Source organism: Acinonyx jubatus, chromosome C1, assembly GCF_027475565.1.
Source record: "Acinonyx jubatus isolate Ajub_Pintada_27869175 chromosome C1, VMU_Ajub_asm_v1.0, whole genome shotgun sequence".
Taxonomy (NCBI): Eukaryota; Metazoa; Chordata; class Mammalia; order Carnivora; family Felidae; genus Acinonyx; species Acinonyx jubatus.
The window spans coordinates 156,822,366-156,845,262 of record NC_069381.1 but is presented as its reverse complement, the minus strand read 5'-3'; positions in this window follow the sequence as shown (position 1 = coordinate 156,845,262).

Below are 22,897 nucleotides of genomic sequence, written 5' to 3'. Positions count from 1 at the left end.
ACGCCTCATCCACGGGTTGAGTCCCCGTGAAGCCTGGGACCCGAAGATGCCCATTCTCGGATGCAAATCAGAGGCCAGGGAGTTTGGTGGCGCACACGTCCGAACTGTCAAGCAAGTCTCGTCCCTTAGAGTGTTTCTTCTCCGGCTCCTTTCAGTTCTTCAAACCCCTCTGTCCCCTAGAGTCAGGCCGGTCTGGGCCAAGCAGGCTGGAAAGCAGTCTGTTTGCCGAATATGTTCACTATTTTAACACAAACGCAAGAAAAGCCTATTCACATCTGCGTAGTTGTTACAGGAGAAAACTTTTTCCTCCAAGATGCCCCCATTAGCCATTTTAACCACCACCAGCGGCCAGGAGGCAAAAGAGAGTAGTGCTTGCTGGTTAAGAGGTCAGACTCCGAAAAACCTGAACCCAGATTTTCTAGTTGCCGCTTTCTAGTTGGTGACCTTGGCAAGCAAGTTACTTAGCCTCTTCGTGCCTCAGTTTCCCAATTGGTAAATGGGGGTTATAATAGTGCTCATTTTACGGAGTGCTTGTGGGCTTAAAAGAGGTAATATAAGCAAAATCTTTAAGGCAGTGGGGCGCACAGTAGGCCCTCTCTTGCCTTGGTTGAAGTCCTTGCTGTAGGCCTTACCTCCGTTTGTGAAAACCCGTCACGACTGCAGCCCTCCCAAGCACGAGCTGAAGTTTGGAGAAAGACTTTTACAAGCTGCTGTTAAGCTTCCCTCCCTCTGCAGTCGGGGACTCCTGAAAAACTTACTCTTAATGAAGTAATGTTCGGAGCGTCCATTAAAAATGCAATGCCCGGAGATCAAAGTACAATATTTATTTTAGAAATTTGTTGCAATCACCAAGAGATACAGGTATCAAGGCCAGATGTCAGTTCCGTTACACAAAGCCCCGCGCCCGGGAAGAGCGTGTGGCTGCTCTGCCATAATGTAAAGAAACATCAAAGACCAAGCGCGCTGCAAAAGTGCGCAGCCGGGAGGGAAGGAGTGAGCCCGGGAGGGCCGGGCGCGCCCCAGACAGCGCGGGGGCTGCGGGGGCGGGGGTCAGTTCAAAGAGGTATCCGCTGGGGCGCGAGTTCACAGGAGGGAAGATTTAATGGGCTTTCTTTTGTTGGTGGGTGTGTTTGTGCACAGAGGACCCACGAACTCCTCTGTGGTCCTCCAGCCGGAGGGCGGAGGTGGAGGGGCGGGGAGAGGCGAATATGGAGCAAACTTTTACCGCGGCGGGGGGCGGGGAGGTTGAATACTAGCCTCCCCGCAGCGGCAGGCGCAGTGGAGTGGCTCTCCTAGCTGCAGGGCTCCGAGGCCGGGAAGTTTGCGTCGCAGTTTCTTCGCGGGCGGGCTGCGAGCGCCGACCAGGTGCCACCAGCGAGAAGAGGCGGGTAGGTGAACCCGCAGGGGCACTCGCGCGATACGCGGATCTACTCAGCACGCTCCGGATCCATTCCAGAGAAAAGCGTTTGCTGAGAACTCTGGATCACTACTTCGCGCCCGAGACTGGTATCTCGCCTCGGGCATTTCTTTCTCTTTCTTTCTTTTTTTTCTTTTTTCTTTTTTTTTTGGCAACAACTGGGGACCCACGCCTCTAGAATCAACCCGATCAGTCACCCATCGCCAGTTGATTTTTTAAAAATCGATGCATTATTTAGGTCATTTCAACAAATTCTTAATTCATTGGCTGTATACAGCAAGGTGTTGCTTAACTGCCCAGATCCCCCCTCCCTTTCGCCATCCCTCGCTAAAGCCTCAATCTTCCAAGTGTTCCTGTCTACCTAGTTAATACAGTACCAGTCATTGCTTTATTTAAGGTGCTGGGAGGGGAGGGGTCAGAGTTTCCCTCGTACTAATGGGGCACTGAGTCGCAGGGCGATGCTGTGTGCATTTCTTCAGTCATCTACAACCAAGTATTCTTAGAGCAGTCACTCGGCAGCCTTTTGAAGTCTTGCTAGAGCAGAAAGCTGCTATTGTTTTCAGCTCTCAACGTGGAAGGGATCAAACTTTGCCTCTTCAATCTGAAAGGTTGTTTTTTTTTTTTTAATGGTGGTGGGGGAAGGGTTGCAATCTGATACTCTCTAAGTTAACTTTGATTTCTAGGATTTGGAGCAGTCTCACAGTTTAAGCTCTAGACCAAATCACAGACGCTCCAAAGCTTGTGTCTGAAACAGGGGCTCTATCCTTAATACAGAAGAGTGCGTTCAGAAGCAAGAAATTATAATGCTGGGAATCTTTGGGAAACAGTGACTTGGCTTGGGAAAGTTTGCTCAACTGGAAACCTTGCGTTAACTTTAAGCTTAAACTTCAAAATTGGATCAGTATATAATGGATGAGGGAGTGGAATTCTAGAAGGGGTCCTTTACCTCATCCAATTCGACTCTCCCAATTGATGGCAGGAGGAAACTGCGTTTGCATGGTATATCATGCCTGCACAGTGCTGTTAACTTAAGTAGCCGTTCCATAAATGCTCACTGGTGTTGGGTGGTAGAGTGGAATGGTGTGTACCAATGTCAATTGCATAGTGATTGTTTGGTGTCACAGAGCACACAAATACAGTAGGGACTCAGAGGAGAACATTCGTGAGGGCTGGAGTACTTGAGGGAGGTTTATTAAGGAGCTGGGGTTTGGAGGAGCCTTTAAGGACCCATGGAGTTTTCATGGGGTGCATAGAAAAGGAAGATGGTGGAGGGGGGAAAGGCCAGGAAGGAAAGAGAACTCCCTTTTCAGTGAGGAGCTGAATAACCATGGAAGATGAAGTTTTGCATCTTTGATTTGCTGGTGTAGACAGGGTAGGTCTAGATTAGAGAAATCAGGGAGAGGAGATGGGCCCTGATGCTATATGTAATACGAATTTAGGGTAGGCTCCTGAGAAGATGAACTCAATTCGAGTTCTTAAATTTCCTTCCTAGGGGGGTTGGCTTGCTGAGAGCTTGGAAGGGTAGGTGCAGATGCAGTTACCTAGGTGTGAGGTGGTGAAGGCCTGGATTGGAAACTGGTAGTCAAAGGGTGACAGACATTTTAAAGAGAAAAAGGGGAAAACTTGATGACAATTTGAAGTAAGAGGTAAAAACAAAAGGAAAAATAAAAAAGATTTCTCTTTTGAAAATGGTGCGGAGACAACTGGATATCCATGTGTAAAAGATTGATGTTGGGCATTTTCCTTACAGCATACATAAAAATTAACTCTAGGGCACCTGGGTGGCAAGTGACAGCCTCTTGATTTTGGCTCAGGTCATGGTCTCATGGCTCATGGGATCTAGTCCAGCATCTGGCTCTGCGTTGATGGCATGGAGCCTACTTGGGATTCTCTCTCTGCCCCTCCCCTGCTTGTTCCCTCTCTGTCTCTTTCTCTCTCTCAAAATAAATAAAAAACATTAAAAAATTAACTCTAAACGTATCACAGACCTAAATGTAAGCGTTAAACTATAAAACCTGTAGAAGAAAACATAGGAGTAAGTCTTCATTGACATTGGGTTAGGCAGCAGTTTTTTAGATACACCAAAAGCACTGTGGCAAGAGAAAAAATAGACAAGTTGGCTTTCATCAAAATTTAGACCTTTGTGCTTCCAAAAATACCATCATGAAAATGGAGACAACCCACAGAATGGGAGAAAGTATTTGCAAATTATGTATCAAATAAGAGATTTGTATCCATAATGTATAAAGAACTCTTGCAACTCAGCAATAAAAATACAACTAATGCAATTTTAAAATAGGTGAAGGATTTGAATAGACATTTTTCCCTATACAAAAAGCAAATAAGCACACAAAAATATGCTCAATATCATTAGCCATTACTAAAATACCAATAAAAACCAGATGAGATACCAATTTACATTGACTAGGATGGCTGTCATGAAGAAGATAGTGTTGGATGTGGCCAAACTGGAACCCTCATACACTGCTGGTAGGAATGTAAACTGATACAGCCACTTTGAAAAGCAATTAGGCAGTTCTCAAAATTTTAACATGGAGTTATAATTCTATTCCCAAATAAATATCAAAGATAATTAAAAACCTATGTCCACACAAAAACCTGTCTATGAATGTCACAACAGCACTACTCATAATAGCTACAAGGTAGAAACAATCCAAATGTCTACCAACTGATGCATGGACAAACAAAATGTGTTACATTTCTACAATGGAATACTATTCAGCTGTAAAAACTAATGAAATACTGATATGTTACAACACGGATGAACTTGGAAAACATTATGCTAAGTGAAAGAAGCCAGTCACAAAATACCACATATAGTATGTTTACATTTATATGAAGTGTCTAGAATAGACAAATCCAGAGACAGAAAGTAGATTAGTGGTTGCCAGGGGAGGGTTGGGGAGGGGGGCCTGGTGGAGAATAAGGAATGACTGCTTTTGACTGCTTTTTTCTTTTTTTTTTAATGTTTATTTTGAGAGAGAGAGAGAGAGAGAGAGAGAGAGAGAGAGAGAGAATGAATGGGGGAGGGGCAGAGAGAGAGAGACACTCACACACAGAATCCGAAGCAGGCTCCAGGCTCTGAGCTGTTAGCTCAGAGCCTGATGCGGGCTTGAACCCACAAACTGCAAGATCATGACCTGAGCCGAAGTTGGATGCTTAACTGATTGAGCCACTCAGATGCCCCTTTCTTTCTTTCCCTTCCTTCCTTCCTTCCTTCCTTCCTTCCTTCCTTCCTTCCTTCCTTCCTTCCTCTTTCTTTCTTTCTTTCTTTCTTTCTTTCTTTCTTTCTTTCTTTCTTTCTTTCTTTCTTCTTTCTCTCTTTCTTCTTTCTCTTTCTTTCTTTCTTTCTTTCTTTCTTTCTTTTTAAAGTTTTTAATTTATTTTTAAGAGAGAGAGAGAGAGGCACAGGCCGAGGGAGAGAGAGAATTCCAAGGAGGTTCTGCACTGTCAGCGCAGAGCCTGAACCGGGGCTTGAACTCAGGAACTGGGAGATCATGACCTGAGCCGGCATCAAGAGTAGGATGCTCAACTGAATGAGCCATCCAGGTGCCTTGGTGGGGGTAATATATTCTAAAATTGATTGTGGTGATGGTTGCACACCTCTGTGACTAGATTAAAAGCCATTGAATCATATACTTTAAATTGATGAATTGTATGATACATGATTATATCTCAATTAAGATGCTTTGAAATATCAGACTACAAGGTTTTAGCCTGAGAAGTAGCAAAAATGATTGAATTACTGTAAAAGTGGGAGTATAAGGAGGAAGACAGTTTGGAGTTGAGTAGAAGTACCAAATTCAGTTTGGGGCTGTTGAGTCTAAGATTTTGGCTGGATATTCACAGAGAAATACTTACAGAAAGCTGCAAATGTGGGGAGTGGGCAGTGCAGGAGTGATGGGGCTAGAGATAAGGACTTGGGAAGTCTTGGTGAGTAGTGATGGCTGAGTTATTGAGCTTATTGGAGTGAGTGGAGATAAAGCAGGTAGAGAAAAGCTACAATAGAATTTAGGGGTAACCACCATTAGAGGATGGACAAAGGGAGAAGAGCCATCAAAGTAGACAAAGGAAAAGAGAGGCAAGAGGAACCAAAAAAGTAGAGATGGGGGTACCTGGTGGCTTAATTGGTAAGCAGCTGAGTTCGACTCAGGTCATGATCTCATGGTTCCTGAGTTCGAGCCCCACATTGGGCTTCATGCTGACAGCAGGGAGCCTGCTTGGGATTCTCTCTCTCTCTCTCTCTCTCTCTCTCTCTCCCCCTGTCTCTCTGCCTCTCCCCTACTTGTACTCCCTCTCATAATAAATAAATAAATAAATAAATAAATAAATAAATAAATAAATAAAATAAACTTAAAAAAAACTGTAGAGGTGGGAGAATGAGCAAGACCATACATATGTCCAAGGCCAGGAGTGGGGTGAAGGCATAGAGGAAAGGGTAGTAAGAAACAGAGTGTCTGTTAGTTTCAGGAGGAAGCTTCGAGGATCCACTTTTAGAACTGAGGTAGGGACAGGAAGCAGATTATGGGTTTAAGAAGCAGCTAAAACATTCAGCAGGGTCTGGGCAAAAGTGTGTTTGTGTTTTAGGATGTGGTAAAAGGAAAGGTTAGAAAGAGGGGCTGTTGTAGGTGGGGAGCCTAGATCCCAGAGGTTTGCGACAGGGGTGTGGGGACTCTCTCTAATGAGGAGAGGAACCTCTCCTTCCCATACAGAGAAAAGCAAGCAAGTGTAACTGTAGGGAAGAACTGCCCACTGGACCGATGCCAAACACAACTCATGGGAGAAGCTTTGTATTTATTTATCTGAAAGTACAAGGTGAAGTCATTGCTAAGAGCGAAAGGAAGGGGGGACGTCCCACGTTAAAAGTATTGTTGGAAACTGGTTGCAAATCGGGATGCTTACACCTACTTGTGCCAAACCTTGTCTTACATGTTTTACTTGACCAAATTCAGGCCTCACACACTTAAGTCTTGTCTTCTCGTTTACTCTGCTGTCATCTGGATTCCTCAAACAAGAATGGGGCCCTTCTCCTTACTGTCTTGACTTGTAAAAAGAAGGGTAGTGCTAATGTCCTGCGGTGGGGCTGTCAGGAGGGGCAGAGGGAGGAGTTGGGGTACTTTCTGTGGGAGGGAGGTCCCCAAATAAACATGCCTTTTGGGGCATATAAAATTGCTGCCAACAACACTGCTCTGAGCGATCGTCGGGCACAGACAAGGCCCCCTTACAAAAGGCACAACTTAGGGGGGGCCTGGGTGGCTCAGTCGGTTAAGCGTCTGACTTGGGCTCACATCATGATCTTGAGGTTCCTAGGCTCTGTGCTGACAGCTCAGAGCCTGGAGCCTGCTTTGGATTCTGTGTCTTCCTCTCTCTCTGCCCCTCTCCTGCTCGCCCTCTGTCTCTCTCTCAAAAAAGTAAACGAACATTTTTTAAAAATGAAAAAAAAAAAGGCACATCTTAGGAAAAGATAGTGCCAAACTTTCTTTATTAAGCATATAGTTTCCTATTTATTTTATCCGTTAATATTCCTGTTACAACCCTACGCTTTGATTTGTCACGGAAGCCATGTGGTGTCAGAAGAGATAAAGGCACAAAGAAGTCCAAGGACTGAAGGTCGTGGCAGGAGCCTGCTGACGCCCAAGACACCATTTTGTGGCTTTGTCTTCCATCTTTCTTTCTAGGTACAAGGAATTGAGTCTTTACGGAGTACAGAGGACATACGCTCAGGTGAGCACAGGCAGGGTGGAGGACTCCTGAGAGCAGGGAGACCAGGCCTGCCCTTGGGCAGTTTGGAATCCGGCACAGGGAAAGAGCCATCAGAGGGGAGACGCAGTTGGCTCACAGCACTGAGGAAGGATATTAAGAGCTAATGAAGACAGTGAGGCCCAAAGAAGTGAAGTGGCTTTCTGAGATCACACAACACAGTGAGAGAATCGAGTGGTGCACACATTATTTCTCTACGCTGATAGGGAACATGAGTACTGTAAGGAAGGTTCTCCGTGACCTGTTACCCATTTGTGGTGGCATTTATTCCTTTAAAAAAAGATGAAAGAGGTGGGCGTAGCAATAGAATGGATATAGCAATAAACTAAAAACATGCATTAATATGCAGGAAAATTACTTTGGATGCAAGCCTCGTATAGATCCTGTGTGCATATCAAGAAATGCAAATAAACTCTGGACCCTTCACTTCCAACCCTCCAAGCCCAGCCTTACTGGGTGGAGGGAGGTGGGGTTGGTTAATTGGGCTGGAGAAGGGAGTGCTGGTGACCTTATGGGTTTGCATGACAGGTCTGCTCTGGTTTGCTGGGAGTAGTCTTTGGGAGAAGCCACGGCTTATGGCCCGTCTGTGAACACACAGACACTGTCACTCATAGTGTGCTTATATGACCATGCGGCTGGAGGACCATGATTCTGTGGCCAATCACAACACTAGGGAATCTCACCAAATCTCTCACTGACCCGATTTTATATATGGGAACGTTGTAGCACAGAGGGGTTAAAACTTTTTCCAAGATCCTACATCTTGTTATTGGAGTTGAATCCAGGCAATGTTATTCCAGAAGGCAATCTTTTAACCATCACATTAGAGTGCCTCCCTGAGTGAGTGCAAATCTCTGTTATTGGAAAAACAAATGGCTGTGTGGGTCTGCAGTGATACTATTAAATAAGAAGTCTGGGATAATTTATTGACCACATTACAGAGTGCTATTTCCTTTGTGGTAAGCATGTCAGTCTCACATGAGGTGTTTTAATCTGTTTTGCCCAAGGAGAAATGTGGATTTTCACCTCAAGGATTACAGTACAGATCTAAGACCCTTTCTTTCACTTCTAGAATACTCTTAATCTCCCCTGCCCCTTACCTTCACCCCAAGCCACCAGGGGGCACACAGAATCAGCTGTTTACCTTGGAAGTTTTAAGGCTCTGGTTTTAAGGATACAGGTAAGTATTAGTCGATGTCTTTAGGGGTCCAGCTGAGGACAGACTAACACAAATGCCAGGTCTCTGCGTGTCCTCAGTTCCATTTAAAAGGTCTGTGCTTCCTCTAGTTCTGGCAAGAGACTCTCTCACCTGTGGATTTTTTGGTCTTGAGAAACAATGCCCTTTTTATCTGAGTTCTAGGATCATAGTTTAGTTTCAAGTTGGAGCTGTTCTTTTTGCCCTTTACCGTCCCCTGCAGAAGCATCCAGACTTCGATGCTTCTTTCAGGGTGCCAGCACTGACCTCCCTCTCTGTTTGCCCTACTTTCTCTCTCTAACCCTTTCACGGCTGCTCCCCCAAATATGTCTCACTTGTCATTTTTCTCAGGTTCTCCTACGTGGCTGCAACAAGAAATTCCAACACCTAACCCAGGATCTCTTGCTTACTGTATCGGTCAGGGCTCAGTTACAGTGAACAGAATCCATTCTACCTATGTGTTTAAGCAGAAAGGGACTCACTGCAAAGTATTCAAATGTCTTCCAGACTGACTGGTGAGCTGAAGAAACAGAGTCTCAGCTGAGCTTTTAGGAATGACTCCCAGAGCCACACTGCAGACCTGGGTTCATAAGGGAACCACGGCCCATGCTGGGATCAAGAGGCTGTGGAATCAGAAAGCTGCCCACCTACTGGGAAGAACCAGTGGCAGCTTCCAAGCTTCAGAATTGTGCCATCCCTACCATGTACCTTGCTTCGTGACGACTATGCATATAGGGCTATGACGTTAGGACCTGTTACAGCTGTCACAGAAACAACCAATATACTGCAATTGTGGTTGCTAGTTGGGACAGCAGGAGCACAGTTCCTGCCTCATAGTCGTTTTGCTTCTGTCTTCCAACTTTGGTGTGCTGCATCTGATTGGCAAAGTCTAAATCATATACCCTGGAATCCTAGCTGCAAGAGACTCTGGGAAATACAGCTTACAGCTTTCCAGCCTAGAAAGAGATGGGGACAGCTACTGAATGAGCCAATCCGGATACTGCTACATTTGCTGACAATGAAGTTGCTTCACTTTAACCTGGTCTCCTTTCCCAGACCCTTATTCCTCCATTAGGGAATGGCCCAAGCACTGATATGCTCTTTCTTCTCACTACAAACACTAAATCTGGTCCCAGCTACAGTGGGGTGGTGTCATTCAATCAGTGTTTATTGGATTCCCTCCATATGTTCTCCTCTTAACATCTAACCTCTTTCATGACGCCTAAATCTGTCTCTAGCATTCACTTTGACCTTTGACCTTTCTCTAGAGCTCCAGTCCTGGATTACTAACTGACCTCCTTGATGTCTCCTCAAGAATGCCCCATCAGATCTCCAAAATAAATGTACCCCCAGGAAACAACCCCTCTTCCCACTTTTCAAACCAACACATCTTACCAAGATTTCTGATTTGTGATTTTTAAATCGGTTCAAGTCCAAACTTACTTGGCTTCCCCTCTTCCTTACTCCCTGCTTCATCATTGCTAATTCTGCTTCCATGCTATTCACTAATTATTACTTCTCTTTTCTTTTCCCACTTCCATTTTCCTGGTTGAAGCTTTCATTATCTTTAACTCCCATTTCATGGCCCTTGTGGCCATAGACTGTATTTTCACGGCAGACTGTATTCTTCAGAGATGACCCCAACGAGATCTCTTGCCCTACAATCTGGCTGTCCTTAGTGACTTGCTTATAGTCAACAGGATGCACCTCTGAGGCTAGGTCAGTAAAAGCCAAGTGGCTTCTACTTGGTTCTCTTGGAATGCTCACTCTCCAGTTGCGCCCCTCCCCACCTTGAAATACCCCCTCTTAGAACACAGTTGTGAGAAGCCCAAGCCACATAAGAGGTGTCCTATAGGTCCTCTGGTCAACAGCCCTAGCTGAAGCCAACTTTCTATTTATCCTAGCCCAGAAGCCAACATGTGAGTAGAGAAGCCTGCAGGTGATCCCTTACCTATTTGAGTTACCCTAGCTGAGGTGCCAGACATCACGGAGCAGAGATGAGCCATCGTCTCTGTGATCTGTCCAAATTCCTGACCGGAATATCCATGAACACAGTGAAATGATTGTTGTTTTACTCCACTAAATGTACGGTGGTTTGCTATACAGCAATAGGTAATCAAAAGAGCCTTCAAATCCATATTGCACTGTAATGCAATCTGATGATTACTTTTCTAAAACACTGAGCAGCTTATATTTTTGCTGTGCTCAGAAGCCTTAAATCTCTCCCCACTGAATATGGAATTAATTGTATGTTTTTCAGGCTTGCAGTCAAGATGCCGCATAGTTTTGAATCTTCCTACGTTAGCTTCCACTTTAACCCACTATGTACCTTTCATTCCAGTCTTACTAGATATTAAACCTTCACTTGGCCATGCCTGAAGCTTTCCACCTCCATGAACATTCACAAGCTTTTACTTGAAACATTTTTTTTCTATCTCTATCAAATTCCTTCCTATCCTTCCGTGAAGCCCAGCTTAAATCTCTCATCCTCTAAGACTGTGCTGGCTCCAATATGGGAGCTGACAGCCACATGGGGCTATTCATATTTCAAGTTGACTGATTTAAAACAATTTTTTTTAATGTTTATTTTTGAGAGAGAGAGAGAGAGAGAGAGAGTGAGCAGGGGAGGGGCAGAGACAGAGGGAGACCCAGAATCTGAAGCAGGCTCCTGGCCCTGAGCTGTCAGCACAGAGCTCAATGCGGGGCTTGAACCCTCAAACCATGAGATCATGAGCTGAGCTGAAGTTGGATGTTCAGCCAACTGAGCCACCCAGGCACCCCTCAAATTAGCTGATTAAATTACAATGTCAGTTCCTTGATCTTACTGGCAACAATTTAGTACTCAGTAGCCACATCCCATTGGACAGAGTTGCTCTGACAAACCTTCTTAGCATTTCCTTTTCTAATTAATCTCTCCTTTCCCACAGAATGTTAAATTGCAACTTTGGCAATTTTGATTTGAATATTTTGAAAATCATATAATCGACTACTATAAAATTACAATGCACCTTGGTTTTCTACTATTCTTTTTTCATTTTTTTTTTTCAACGTTTATTTATTTTTGGGACAGAGCGAGACAGAGCATGAACGGGGGAGGGGCAGAGAGAGAGGGAGACACAGAATCGGAAACAGGCTCCAGGCTCCGAGCCATCAGCCCAGAGCCTGACGCCGGGCTCGAACTCACGGACCGCGAGATCGTGACCTGGCTGAAGTTGGACGCTTAACCGACTGCGCCACCCAGGTGCCCCAGTTTTCTACTATTCTAATGCATTGCTCCGCATATAGTAGGTGGCTCAAACATTTACTGAGTTGCAAGGAAGCAATGATGAATCTCTCTCTACTAAGGGTTAAATGATCTCTTTGCATCTTTTCCAGTAAAATATTCAACCAACAATACAAATCATATATCTTCACCAATATATAATCTCCCTGAAAAGCTCTTTTTCAAATCATAAATGATTTGGCAGCAGGAGGGGCTCTTGGGAGGGGTATACCAGTGTAGGCTTTTCTATTTCTTTCCAGCAGCTAACTGTTCTAGGGATCTAATTATCTTGGAGTGCATAGTGTGTGGTGTGTGTGTGTGTGTGTGTGTGTGTGTGTGTGTATGTATTTTGTTTCAAACTATGCCAATTTTTTGCCCAGTCCTCATGACATCTTAACTCATACCATTGATCCAATGAGGAATTTCCTTCTCACTATCTCTTCTCTGGCCAAAGAGGATATGGGAATAGCCAATTACCATACTGATGAAATTCCGCTCAGTTTAAGGAAAAGTTATTACCAGTCCCCAAATCAGTAAGTTCACACAAATAAAATACATAAAATGAAACTCTAAAATTATATGCTGTGTGGTAAGACTATTTTATCGTGTGTGTGTGTGTGCATGTGTGTGGAGAGAGAGAGAGAATTTTTTTTTAAAGTAATCTTTATACCCAACGTGGGGCTCAAACTCACAATCTGGAGATCAAGTCCCATGCTCCACCCACTGAGCCATCCTAATGTCTTGAGAGAGAGAAATTTTAAATCTAACCATTTGAATTTTTTACTTATACAATGAAGCACGGTCATTAGGCATGGGGTAGATCGCCTGTGTTCATACACATAGCCTCTACGAGCCCTGTAAACGAGATAAGCTTTGATGATGTTTATACGAGGCACTATGTGTTCATGTCAACAGTGTTTTTTATTATTTCCCTTCACTCATAACCACAGAGTGAAGCTCCTACTAAACTTGGGACATTTTTGAAGTTAATATTTACTTAATCTAAACATTCTATTTTAAATATAAAACCTGGACTCTACCAGAAGCACTTTTTCGGTTACTCAATAACTTTACTTCTATTCGACAGTAACAAATGTTTTTTTTTTTTGTTTGTTTGTTTGTTTTGTTTTTTTTAAACCTGTTTCTGAAATAGATGCTGAAAAGTAGGACATTGCTGTCTGGTTTTGGATTCAGTGATTTTTGAATGTCTTTGGACCACTCTCCTGACTTAGCTATCCCTTTAGAATAATTATTATTTCACCCATAATAACAATATCTTATGCTTGTTTAGTAAGGGTGGGTTTTTAAGGTGCAGAAAGCATTCATTTCTCTTCATATTTTAGAATGGTGCCTTCAGGTCTCAGCATTACTATGAAGCACTTTAGGGAGATGCCTTTGGGGCAGAGGCAAAGCAAAACCCCAGCCTGGGGCATCTCAGTGTGCTCCAGAGTGGGTGTCCTTCCCTCTTGCCTGCTGGGTGAGGGTGCTGTCCTTGTCTTTACCAGGGAGCCTCTGCCAAGGGGGTGGTGCCCTGGACTCCCCTATTCTAGCACTGGGAGAGGGTGTTAATAACTTTCCATGTTATTTGCCATAATGGTAATCACTCTTTAGACCTCAAGAAATTAAGAATATGCTGGCTTAAAGGCTTAAATTTAAATCTAAAACAAAGAACTATATAAATACCTGTGCATTATGTTCACTATTGACCTAATTTTATATATATATATATATAGATATATATATATATCTATATCTATATATATATATATCTATATATCTCTGCTCTCATGAAAAGTTAATACCATTTTCTTCTAAAACCAGTGCAGGGAAACATGGAGTCCTTTAATTTTCCTAGTTTGATTACAAAATAGTTAAGAAGTCCAGCCCCTGGCATGCACACAGGCATAGCTCTGGCACCCATGCAAAGGGTCTTGACTCTCTGGGTCTCATTTTCTTCACCTGTGAATTAAGGGATTGTTGTTGGTGTGTTTTTTGTTTTGTTGTTTTTTGTTTTTGTTTTTGTTTTTTGCCTCTGCTTTTCTTTCTGGTTTCCAACACACAATAATAATGCTTTTTTTTTCTTTTGATACATTGAATTTGAGAAGTTTTTTTTTCTAAAGTTTCAATTGTGGCAAAAACACAAAATTTACCGTTTTAATCATTCCTAAGTGTACAGTTCAGTAGTGTTAAGTATATTCACACTGTTGTGCAACCAATCTCCAGAACTTTTTCATCTCGCAAAAAAACCTCCTTAAACAACTGGCCATTTCTTTAGCCCTGAGCAACCACCATTCTAGTTTTTGTTTCTATGCGTTTGCTCATCCTAGATATTTCATAGAAGTGGGATCATACAATATGGGTCTTTTTAGGGGCGCCTGGGTGGCTTAGTCGGTTAAGCGTCCGACTTCGGCTCAGGTCACGATCTCGAGGTCCGTGAGTTCGAGCCCCGCGTCGGGCTCTGTGCTGACAGCTCAGAGCCTGGAGCCTGTTTCAGATTCTGTGTCTCCCTCTCTCTCTGCCCCTCCCCCGTTCATGCTCTGTCTCTCTCTGTCTCAAAAATAAATAAACATTAAAAAAATATATATATGGGTCTTTTTGTAACTGGCTTCTTTCACTTAGCTTAATGTTCCCAAGTTTCATCTGTGTTGTAATGTGTCATAATTTCCTGTTTTCTAAAGTTTGCAATAATTTTTTTTTTTTTTTTTTTTTTAAGAAAACTTGCATCTGAAGGTAGATAAGATCATTAAATTCTAAGGAGGAGACTGGCCTTGGGCACCTAGGTGGTTCAGTCAGTTAAGCATCTGACTTTGGCTCAGGTCACCAACTTGAGGTTCATGAGTTCAAGCCCTGAATTGGGCTCTGGGCTGACAGCTTGGGGCCTGGAGCCTGCTTTGGATTCTGTGTCTCCCTCTCTCTCTCTGCCCCTTCCCTGCTGATGCTCTATCTCTCTCTCTCTCTCTCAAAAATAAATAAACATTTAAAAAGAGAGAGAGAGAGAGAGAGACAGGCCTTGAAATCCAATCTGCTATTTTATGGATGTGAAATCTGAGTGAGGCCTAGAGGAGTGACTTGTGCAAGGTCACCCAGCAGGTTAGCAGAGCAGACCTGGACAGAACTTAGGACAGAACTTGGGCAATTGTGGCACAAGTAAGTACCCCCTCCCCCCTCCACCACAGGAGTTGTGGGGCTGCATTTCAGGACATTCTAAAAGAAAGGTGAAGGGGTTTAAAACAGCATTAGGTAAAGGGAAAATAGCATCAATTGTGCTGGAAAACAAAGTGTGTCCCTGAGCATGTGGGGCAGGGTTGCAGGGAAGGGGTTGGGGCAGGAGGAAGGGATGGGAGAGGTGATATTGGGACGGGGCAGTGAAACCGGAGGAAGGGGTAGCAGTGGAGGGAGGGACAACAGAGGTTGTGGGGAGGGAAGGGGAGGAACCACATGGGAGCCTAGAGAGGAGAAAGAGCCAGACTTTAAAAGAGTAGTGATGGGGCGCCTGGGTGGCTTGGTTGGAAAAGCATCGGACTGTTGATTTCGGCTCAGGTCATGATCTCACAATTCAAGAGTTCCAGCCCATATAGGACTCTGTGCTGAGCCTGGAGCCTGCTTGGGATTCTCTCTCTCTCTCTCTCTCTCTCTGCCCCTCCCCCTGATTTTGCATGCATGAGCACTCTCCCTCTTTCTTTCAAAATGAACATTAAAAAAAAAAAGAGGCTAGTGAATAAATGCAAATACTGCTTCCCTAAAGCATCTAAATTAAGGTGACCTCAGGCCCACCTCCTCCAATCAGTTAAGTTTAGTGAAAAATCATGGAGTCCTCTATTGTCCCCCTCTGTCCCCCAACACCTGGCTATCTGTGTTATGGGTCTTTAGAATAGAATAAAGGCTTTAAGTCTTAGATTGCAAATAACTAGTTAGGTAACACATTAATTGACACACTGCCCATTAAAGTACAATCAACCAACCTTCAACAGTTGCAAGTGATTTTTATCAGACTTTCTTGCTTGGGAGTGGGGAGAACAGGTGGGTTGCTGGGATTTCTAGAAAGAGTGCTATTAATTGTGGCGCGAACAGAGAAACCCCGAGTAGGGACACCTGTGTACTTCTGCCTGGAGTCATCTGCCTGCAGTTGCTGTAGGCCTGGGTATTTGGAGGCTGATCTGCCTTGATCAGAACAATAGGAATGTGGGCCCAGAAGTTCAGGCAGCTTATGAAGACTTTACCTTTCAACCCAGTTAATTCCTTTCACGAGGAAGCATTGTCCCAAATGATTCATAAATAGTGGTTTCAGGCAACACATGTTACATAATATGTGTTTTTATGGATACCCAGAATATATTCGAGCACACCTCTGGGAACTGTAACTCGATGTGCATTTATTTTGAGAGTCTTTGTTTTCTAAGAACGAATTCTTCAAAGACTTGCAGAAGAGAGCAGAAGCCACCTTTATGGTGGACACAATTTTCTTTCCCTGCCATGCTGTAACTCCTGGCTGGCTATAAAGCTATCAGGCTCATTTCCATATCAAACAAAGAGGAGGCAGGAAAATACTCCCCCGGATCGACATAAAAAGACACATTACTGGAGATTGTCTAAGAACTTGTTTTTATGGCCAAAATTAGCAAATTATTCACAGTGATAGGTGAGTTGGATGACAATAGTGTTTAAGAGAACAAAGTTGCTCATTAGGACTTCGACCCCGAATCTGCCCCAGGGTGGGTCCCCAGCTGCCAGAACATCTATGAATACAGACGGCCAAGAGGCTATAAAAAAGAAAGAGAGGCAGCCAGGAAGTCTGCCACTTACCCAGATGCAGCTACCAGAAAATGCATTCCAGGGGCTCATTCCTGCAGCTGCCCAGAAGGCGCCGTGGGTGGCCACTGTGTTAATGTGGGGGCACACGTGGCTCCCATCTTGCTAACCGTCCCAGGGAAACTGGGGAGCTTCAGACGCCCAATATCTATTTCCTTTCTTGATTTGAAACTCTTTTGGAGGTTTTGGAGACTTTCAGCAGAAACCTGAGCTGCCAGCTGCCAGCTGCCAAGCATAAGTGCTTGATTTCTTGACCTGCACTTAATCAATACCAATCTAATAACCCCTTTGAAAACGTTAACGTACGTTGGGTTGCGAGGTGGTGAAAACCCGCGTGGCACCTTTCTGTACGAGATCTGTCCCAGAGACAGTTTATCACATGGTAAACCAGTGTTAGCCACCTGGGACTCAGCGACCCTTCCTATGAGGCCATGGTAAAAGATTCAATAGACAAGGCCTTGAAACCGGACCTAGTAACTGGGGCCTCCAGGAGGGGAGGGAATTCTTAATGCAGGACCAGCAATCTGTCTGGGCATCTGGGCTCAGACTTCCAGAGGTAACATCAGCAAGGAGCCCGGCTAGATGAGCGAATTGGGGATTTACGCTGCTGCTTGCTGCCCATTCCTTCCACTTTAGAACTTCCCTTCCTCTCCTCTTAATGAGGAACTGTCTGGTGTCCTGGTCTCTCAGGGACATGTCCTCTGTCAGGTGACAGCTAGGGGATCTCATAAGCTTCCTTTTATATTCTATTAGGGGCTCTAGAAGACAATACCTCACCTTGAAGAGTGCCTGCAACTGTAGGATTGCGGGCGCGCTGGCTCAGAGGTGCTCAACCCTGGCTGCAGGTGAGAATCATCTGGGGGAGCTTTTCAAGCATATTGATACCCAGGTCCCACCCCAGCCTAATTAAGTCAGAATCTATGAGGCCCAGTCATTGGCATTTCAAAAAAACTTTTATTTTGAAATAGTTACAGATTAACGGGAAGTTGCAAAAACAGTACAGAGATGCTCCATTACCCTTCATCCAGTTTTCCCAACGATTATTTACCTATAGTACATAAACCCAGGAAATTCACATTGGTACAGTGTGTGAGAGTAGTTCTTTGTCACTGTGCCACATGAGTAGATTTGTGTGGCCACAACAATCAACATACAGAAATATGGAACGATTTCATCATTGCACACCTCCTTCCTGCCATCCGTACAGTCCCACCTAGTCCCCATGCCTGGCCACCCCAACCACTGGCAGCCTCCAATCTTCTCTTCACCTTTCTAATTTTGTAATTTTGAGAATATTACGTAAGTGGAATTGTACAGTGTGTGACCTTCTGGTATTGACTTTTTTTCCCCACTCAGTGTAACGCCCTGAAGAGCCGTTCAAGCTGTTGCATGTATCAAGTGTGTTCCTTTTTATTGCTGAGTTGTGCTCCCTTGCACAGACGTAACGGAATTTATCCATTCACTTCTTGAATGACATGTTGGTTGTTTCTGGGGTTTGGTTATTACAAGTAAAGCCACTATAAAATTCATGTATAGGTTTTTGTGAAGACAGTTTGCAGTTCTCTGGGGCACATTTCTCAGAAAGCTTCTCAGGTCATTCCAATGGGAAGCAAGACCAGGAACTCTCAGACCAGGGGAAAGTAAAAAAGTGGCTACCGGATGTCTCAAACATTTCTTAAATACTCTGAGACATTGTGCTCCCTGTGTGGCAGGGAGTCTAGAAGAGTAAGTAAGTGCATGCGTGCTGGTGTCAGACTGCCCGGGCTCATACTCTGGCTCCACCACTTTATGGCTTGACCTCTGTCTCACTAGCTCATCTATAAAATGGGGCAGTAACACCCACCTCATAGTAGTGTTGTGAGCATGCAATGCATATTGCTATAGCCTGAATGCTTGCGTACCTCCCTCCAATTCATATGTTGAAGCCCTAATCCCCAAGGTGATGATGGTATTTGGAGTGGGGCCATTAGGAAGTAACTAGATTTAGGTAAGGCTGTGAAGGTGGAGCCTCCATGATGGAATTAATTCTCCTGTAAGAAGAGACCGGAGAACTTGCTCTCCCCTTCTCTCTGCCATGTGAGGATCCAGCAAGATGGCAACCTCTGCAAAGCAGAAGAGAGTTCTCACCAGGAACAGAATTGGTTGGCACCTTGGTCTTGGGCTTGCCCAGCCTCCAGAGCTGTGAGAAATAAATTTCACTCCGTCCATGGTATTCTGATACAGCAGCCAAATCTGATTAAGATACATATAATTCAGCTATATTTCACGAAGAGGCTCAGAACATATTAATAGCTCAATAAATGGTAGCGCGTATTATTGCCAGGAACTGCATTTAGGTCACATGAGGTTCTGGCTTAAAACTCAGTGGCTGTCACAGCGCCTCCCTTCAGCTTCTGCAGGCAAGCCTTGGTGAACTTGGACAGCCATACCCTGCTGTGGACCTTTTGCTCATGCTGAGAGCTGACGTGAGGTGAGAGTGGTGGCACTTCCTCCTGAGAGCCACCCACTGGTTCCTGCCCCTCCGCTGAGCTCCACAACACCCTAGTTACCCATCTCTCTTAGGAGACTTTCTTTTTTTTTCTTATAGACTTTCTGTTGGATATCGCAATCGCCTCTTAACATGGCTGCCTCCATCGTACTAACACTGTGGGCTCCTTGGTGTCTCCTGGGCATGGGTCTTGATCACCGTCAAATCTCCAGGGCCTAGGCTCATGCTTGTCAGTCAGTTCTCATTAAATACACGTGAACGAAAGAACAAATGAATGAACCAAGGGTTCTGTTATCCTGTGTGGCAGGAAAGGACTTAGCCCTCAGTTCCCTGAGAAGGTCCTGATCTCCTTCTTTAGGGTGGGAGGGGCCGAGGAGGCCTGAGCAGAAGGCAGAGCCTTGAGTTAGTCACTGACTTCCCTGCTGGGAGCTTCAAGGCTATCTGGGTCGGTCACACGGTAAGCCCTCGGACTAAACATGACTGGCTGGGCGACACAGGCAAGAGTACCAGCACAAGGATCATGAAGGCCACCAGAGCAGAAAAGGCTGGGATTTCAAGTTAGAAGAGGCAGATTCATGCTGGGTGACTTGGAGTAAATCAAGCAACCTCTCAGCACCTGCATTTATGAGGAAAATAACTGCTGTTATACCTTAGGCCAGATTCTGGAGCTGGACTCCCTGGGTGTGAATCCCAGCTCTGCCACTCACTACTTTGTGACCTTGGATACTTTACTTAGCCTCTCTGTGCTTCATTTTCTCATCTGTAACTTGGGGATAATAACAGTACCTACCTTAGAGGGTTACAATGATTAAGACCGTTCATAAATGTAAAAGGCTTAGAAAATTGCATAAAATTAATGTCAACTTAAAAATTTTAAACATATAAATAAATACAGTTAAAACCAAAGCCATGTTGCTAATGATGCTGGCAGGGCTTCCTGGAAAAGACTTGGTTTGCTATTTTAGCCTCCATTCACAATTCTACACTCTGATAAATATATAGAAGGGAGCTGTTGGACACCACATAACCAATCCGCTCAGGAGGCACCAGAAGTTGCTACCATCTGATGTCTGTCTTGTGGCCGCATGAAAGAAGTTGGGGGTATAAGTCCAGTTCCTGGTGGACAGGTGTTTGAAACCCAGAGCCATCCTAACAATTGGCACCCTTGGTGAGGTCTCCGCAGACAGGCAAGGATTAAGTCGAGGGGAGACAGACAGAACTGCTCTTCCCCCTGGAGCCAGTGGCCCCAGCAGGGCAGGGCTGAGGCTGAATGACAGAGATTAGGCAACCACAGTGAAAACCTCCACTGTTCTCTGGGCTCTGCTTTGCAGAGAAATCTCAAGTTCTGGTCCCCAGAGTAGTCAGTCCGGTAACTTTCATAGATACTGTCATATTCACATTATCCTTCCATCTGGCCACAACTGTTCCAAAGAATGAGAGGCATCTTTTTTATTATCAAAAGAATAATATAATTAATGCAAAGTTTTAGGATCTGAATTCTGCTGTCAGAAATGAAATAAAAAAACAGTGCCCCGGAATTTACCTTTTCTTTAGCAGTTTTTATTTTAGTCAAAGAAAAGAGAATGCCAGAAGGAAAGGAGTTTTGAGGTATCTTGCTCTTGTTTTCTATTAGGAGTTCAATTTTAGTGTATTGATTTTTATTAATATAGAGAGACTTTCAGAACCCAAGTAGAGTGTATAGTCAAAATGAGTGACATGGTAAGAAAATACCTCCCTCTGAAATTGAAATGACATGATCATGTATGAGATTATTACATCTTTGAAAGTCTCTCAAACTACCAAGAAATTATTTGCACATATGGCTGATGAAACCTGTTTCTCCCAGCTCATGTGAACATGTGACTACCACAGGATGATTAGTAGTGTTTTGCCTGCCCAGCGACAATGTTGTAAGGTCAGAGGATCATGGTCACCAAAGCAGAAGGTTGGAAACAATCTTGAAGGATGAAGTATTTGTCAGTCATAAGAAGATGGTTGCTCTGCCAGTGGACACAAGTGGCCTGCTTTCTAGGAAAACATATCCCCGGGCAGGGGGCGGGTGGGGGAGCCGGTGCAGACTCTGATCAGCGAAGGTTGGGGGTCTATGCACACCTTGTCTGGCCGGCCATGGTTGTAACACAGGTAGTTCTCAGCCCGCACTTTGAGAAATGTGCTTACTGCTTTTCTAGCTCATTGATTTCATCCTCCAGAGCCATCTTGATCCTCTTAGAGTTTGCTCAGTAGGTTTTCCTACCGACCGGAAATTGGTATCCTGTTTTATAAATGGGTCTTCTGCAAGAGTAGGTGGAAAGAAGTTTCAACTTGCCTAAAGGCCTAGCTGTTCAACAGAGGTGCATAGGGTGTGTGGGTTTGGAGCCAGAAGAGGGGGAGACAAGGCGCTCCTTCTGTGTTTCACAGACTTTTGTGACTTCACAAGAAGGAAAGGCTCTTGACTTAAAACATTCTGAAAACCATTCGGTTATATTTATCAGTCAAGTAGTCCATCCCTTTTGAATGTTTGTAATTATGTTAATTGTAGCAATTAAACTGGAAATAATTTAGTTTTTGCATGCACTTCTAATTTGTTCACTAATTTGTTAAACTATTCCTTTAAATGTTAAGAATTTAACTGTTACTGATTATACAATTTAAGAATTTTTCCTATTAGAAAATGCCTTCTATAAACATAGAGGGTTCTTGCACTGTTTTTTTTTTTTTTTAATTATTATTGTTGTTTTTGTTGTTGTTTTTAATTTCAGAGTTTCCTGGATATTTGGAGAATTCTGAAATTAATGACATTTCTTGACAGTCCTAAGAAAACGTATAGGTCACTATTTATTTATTTATTTATTTATTTATTATCTTTTAATGGGCTTCATTTTTCATCATTCCTAGTTTTTCATTAGAAGAAACTTTTGCTTCTGTGTTTGCTAGGAATGTTATGGTCCACTATCTCAGGAGTGAGATAACTAAAAAAAAAAAAAAAAAAAAAAAGAGAGAGAGAGAGAAAAGATGTCAGCTATAGCATTTATTCATGGGAAAACGTAAAACATTAAGGAAGCAGCATAAATATGAGGAATTATTTTATTACAACTGCTACTTGAGTGCCACTAAGATTATTCCCAGGGTATAGGTGCTCCCTTTCCCATGGGCCACTCCGTGGATCACTGCTTGGGCCACCGTCACTGCTGGGGCTCTGCCTGGCGGCTGTGAAGGTGACATGGTCAGCCATGGCAGTGAGGATCTAAGACCATGACCCAGGCAGCAACTCCGGATGTTTGACTCAGCGACAGACACGGATCCTCACTTGGTCAACCTGAAGACACTGAAAATGGCAACTCGTCCCAAATCCCATAATGTTCACTAGTCCCCTATCACTTGTTGATCTGACACTATTGGAAGAAAAATAAAGTTTAATACCCTATAGAGAAACAGATGAATTTTCCTGCACATGTAAAATCCATGAATTTGTTCATTCTGTTATTCACGGTGAACTACGTTTCTACATTCTGGAGAATCTAACGACTTGGTGACAGTATTTAAATTGACTTTCGTACCTGTAGGTGGCTCACAAGACAGAAATAAAGGTGTTTTGGACGTAGGGACTGGAAATTAGTTGACAGGATCCACCTTCTAGTCATGAGATCAACCTAGTTTGCAGACGGTGTTAATGCTTCTCTTTCTATAAGGTAAAAGCTCCATTTCTTTATTTTTTCCCCACTTGAAGCTGTTTAATCCCAATAATTTAGAAAAGCACTCTGATGTATAAGGATAATACATCGGCTTCCTGGAAGATCACCCTTTGGTGAGGTGAGGGGTTAAACCAGTGACTGGAAAAGAAAAATGATGCAGTGAAAAGCCAGAAGCATGCTAAAGGTTGCCTGCGGCTTTCCACTGAAAGTGGAGGGCAAGTTCCTCCTCTCCCACATTTAATCATCAGACTCA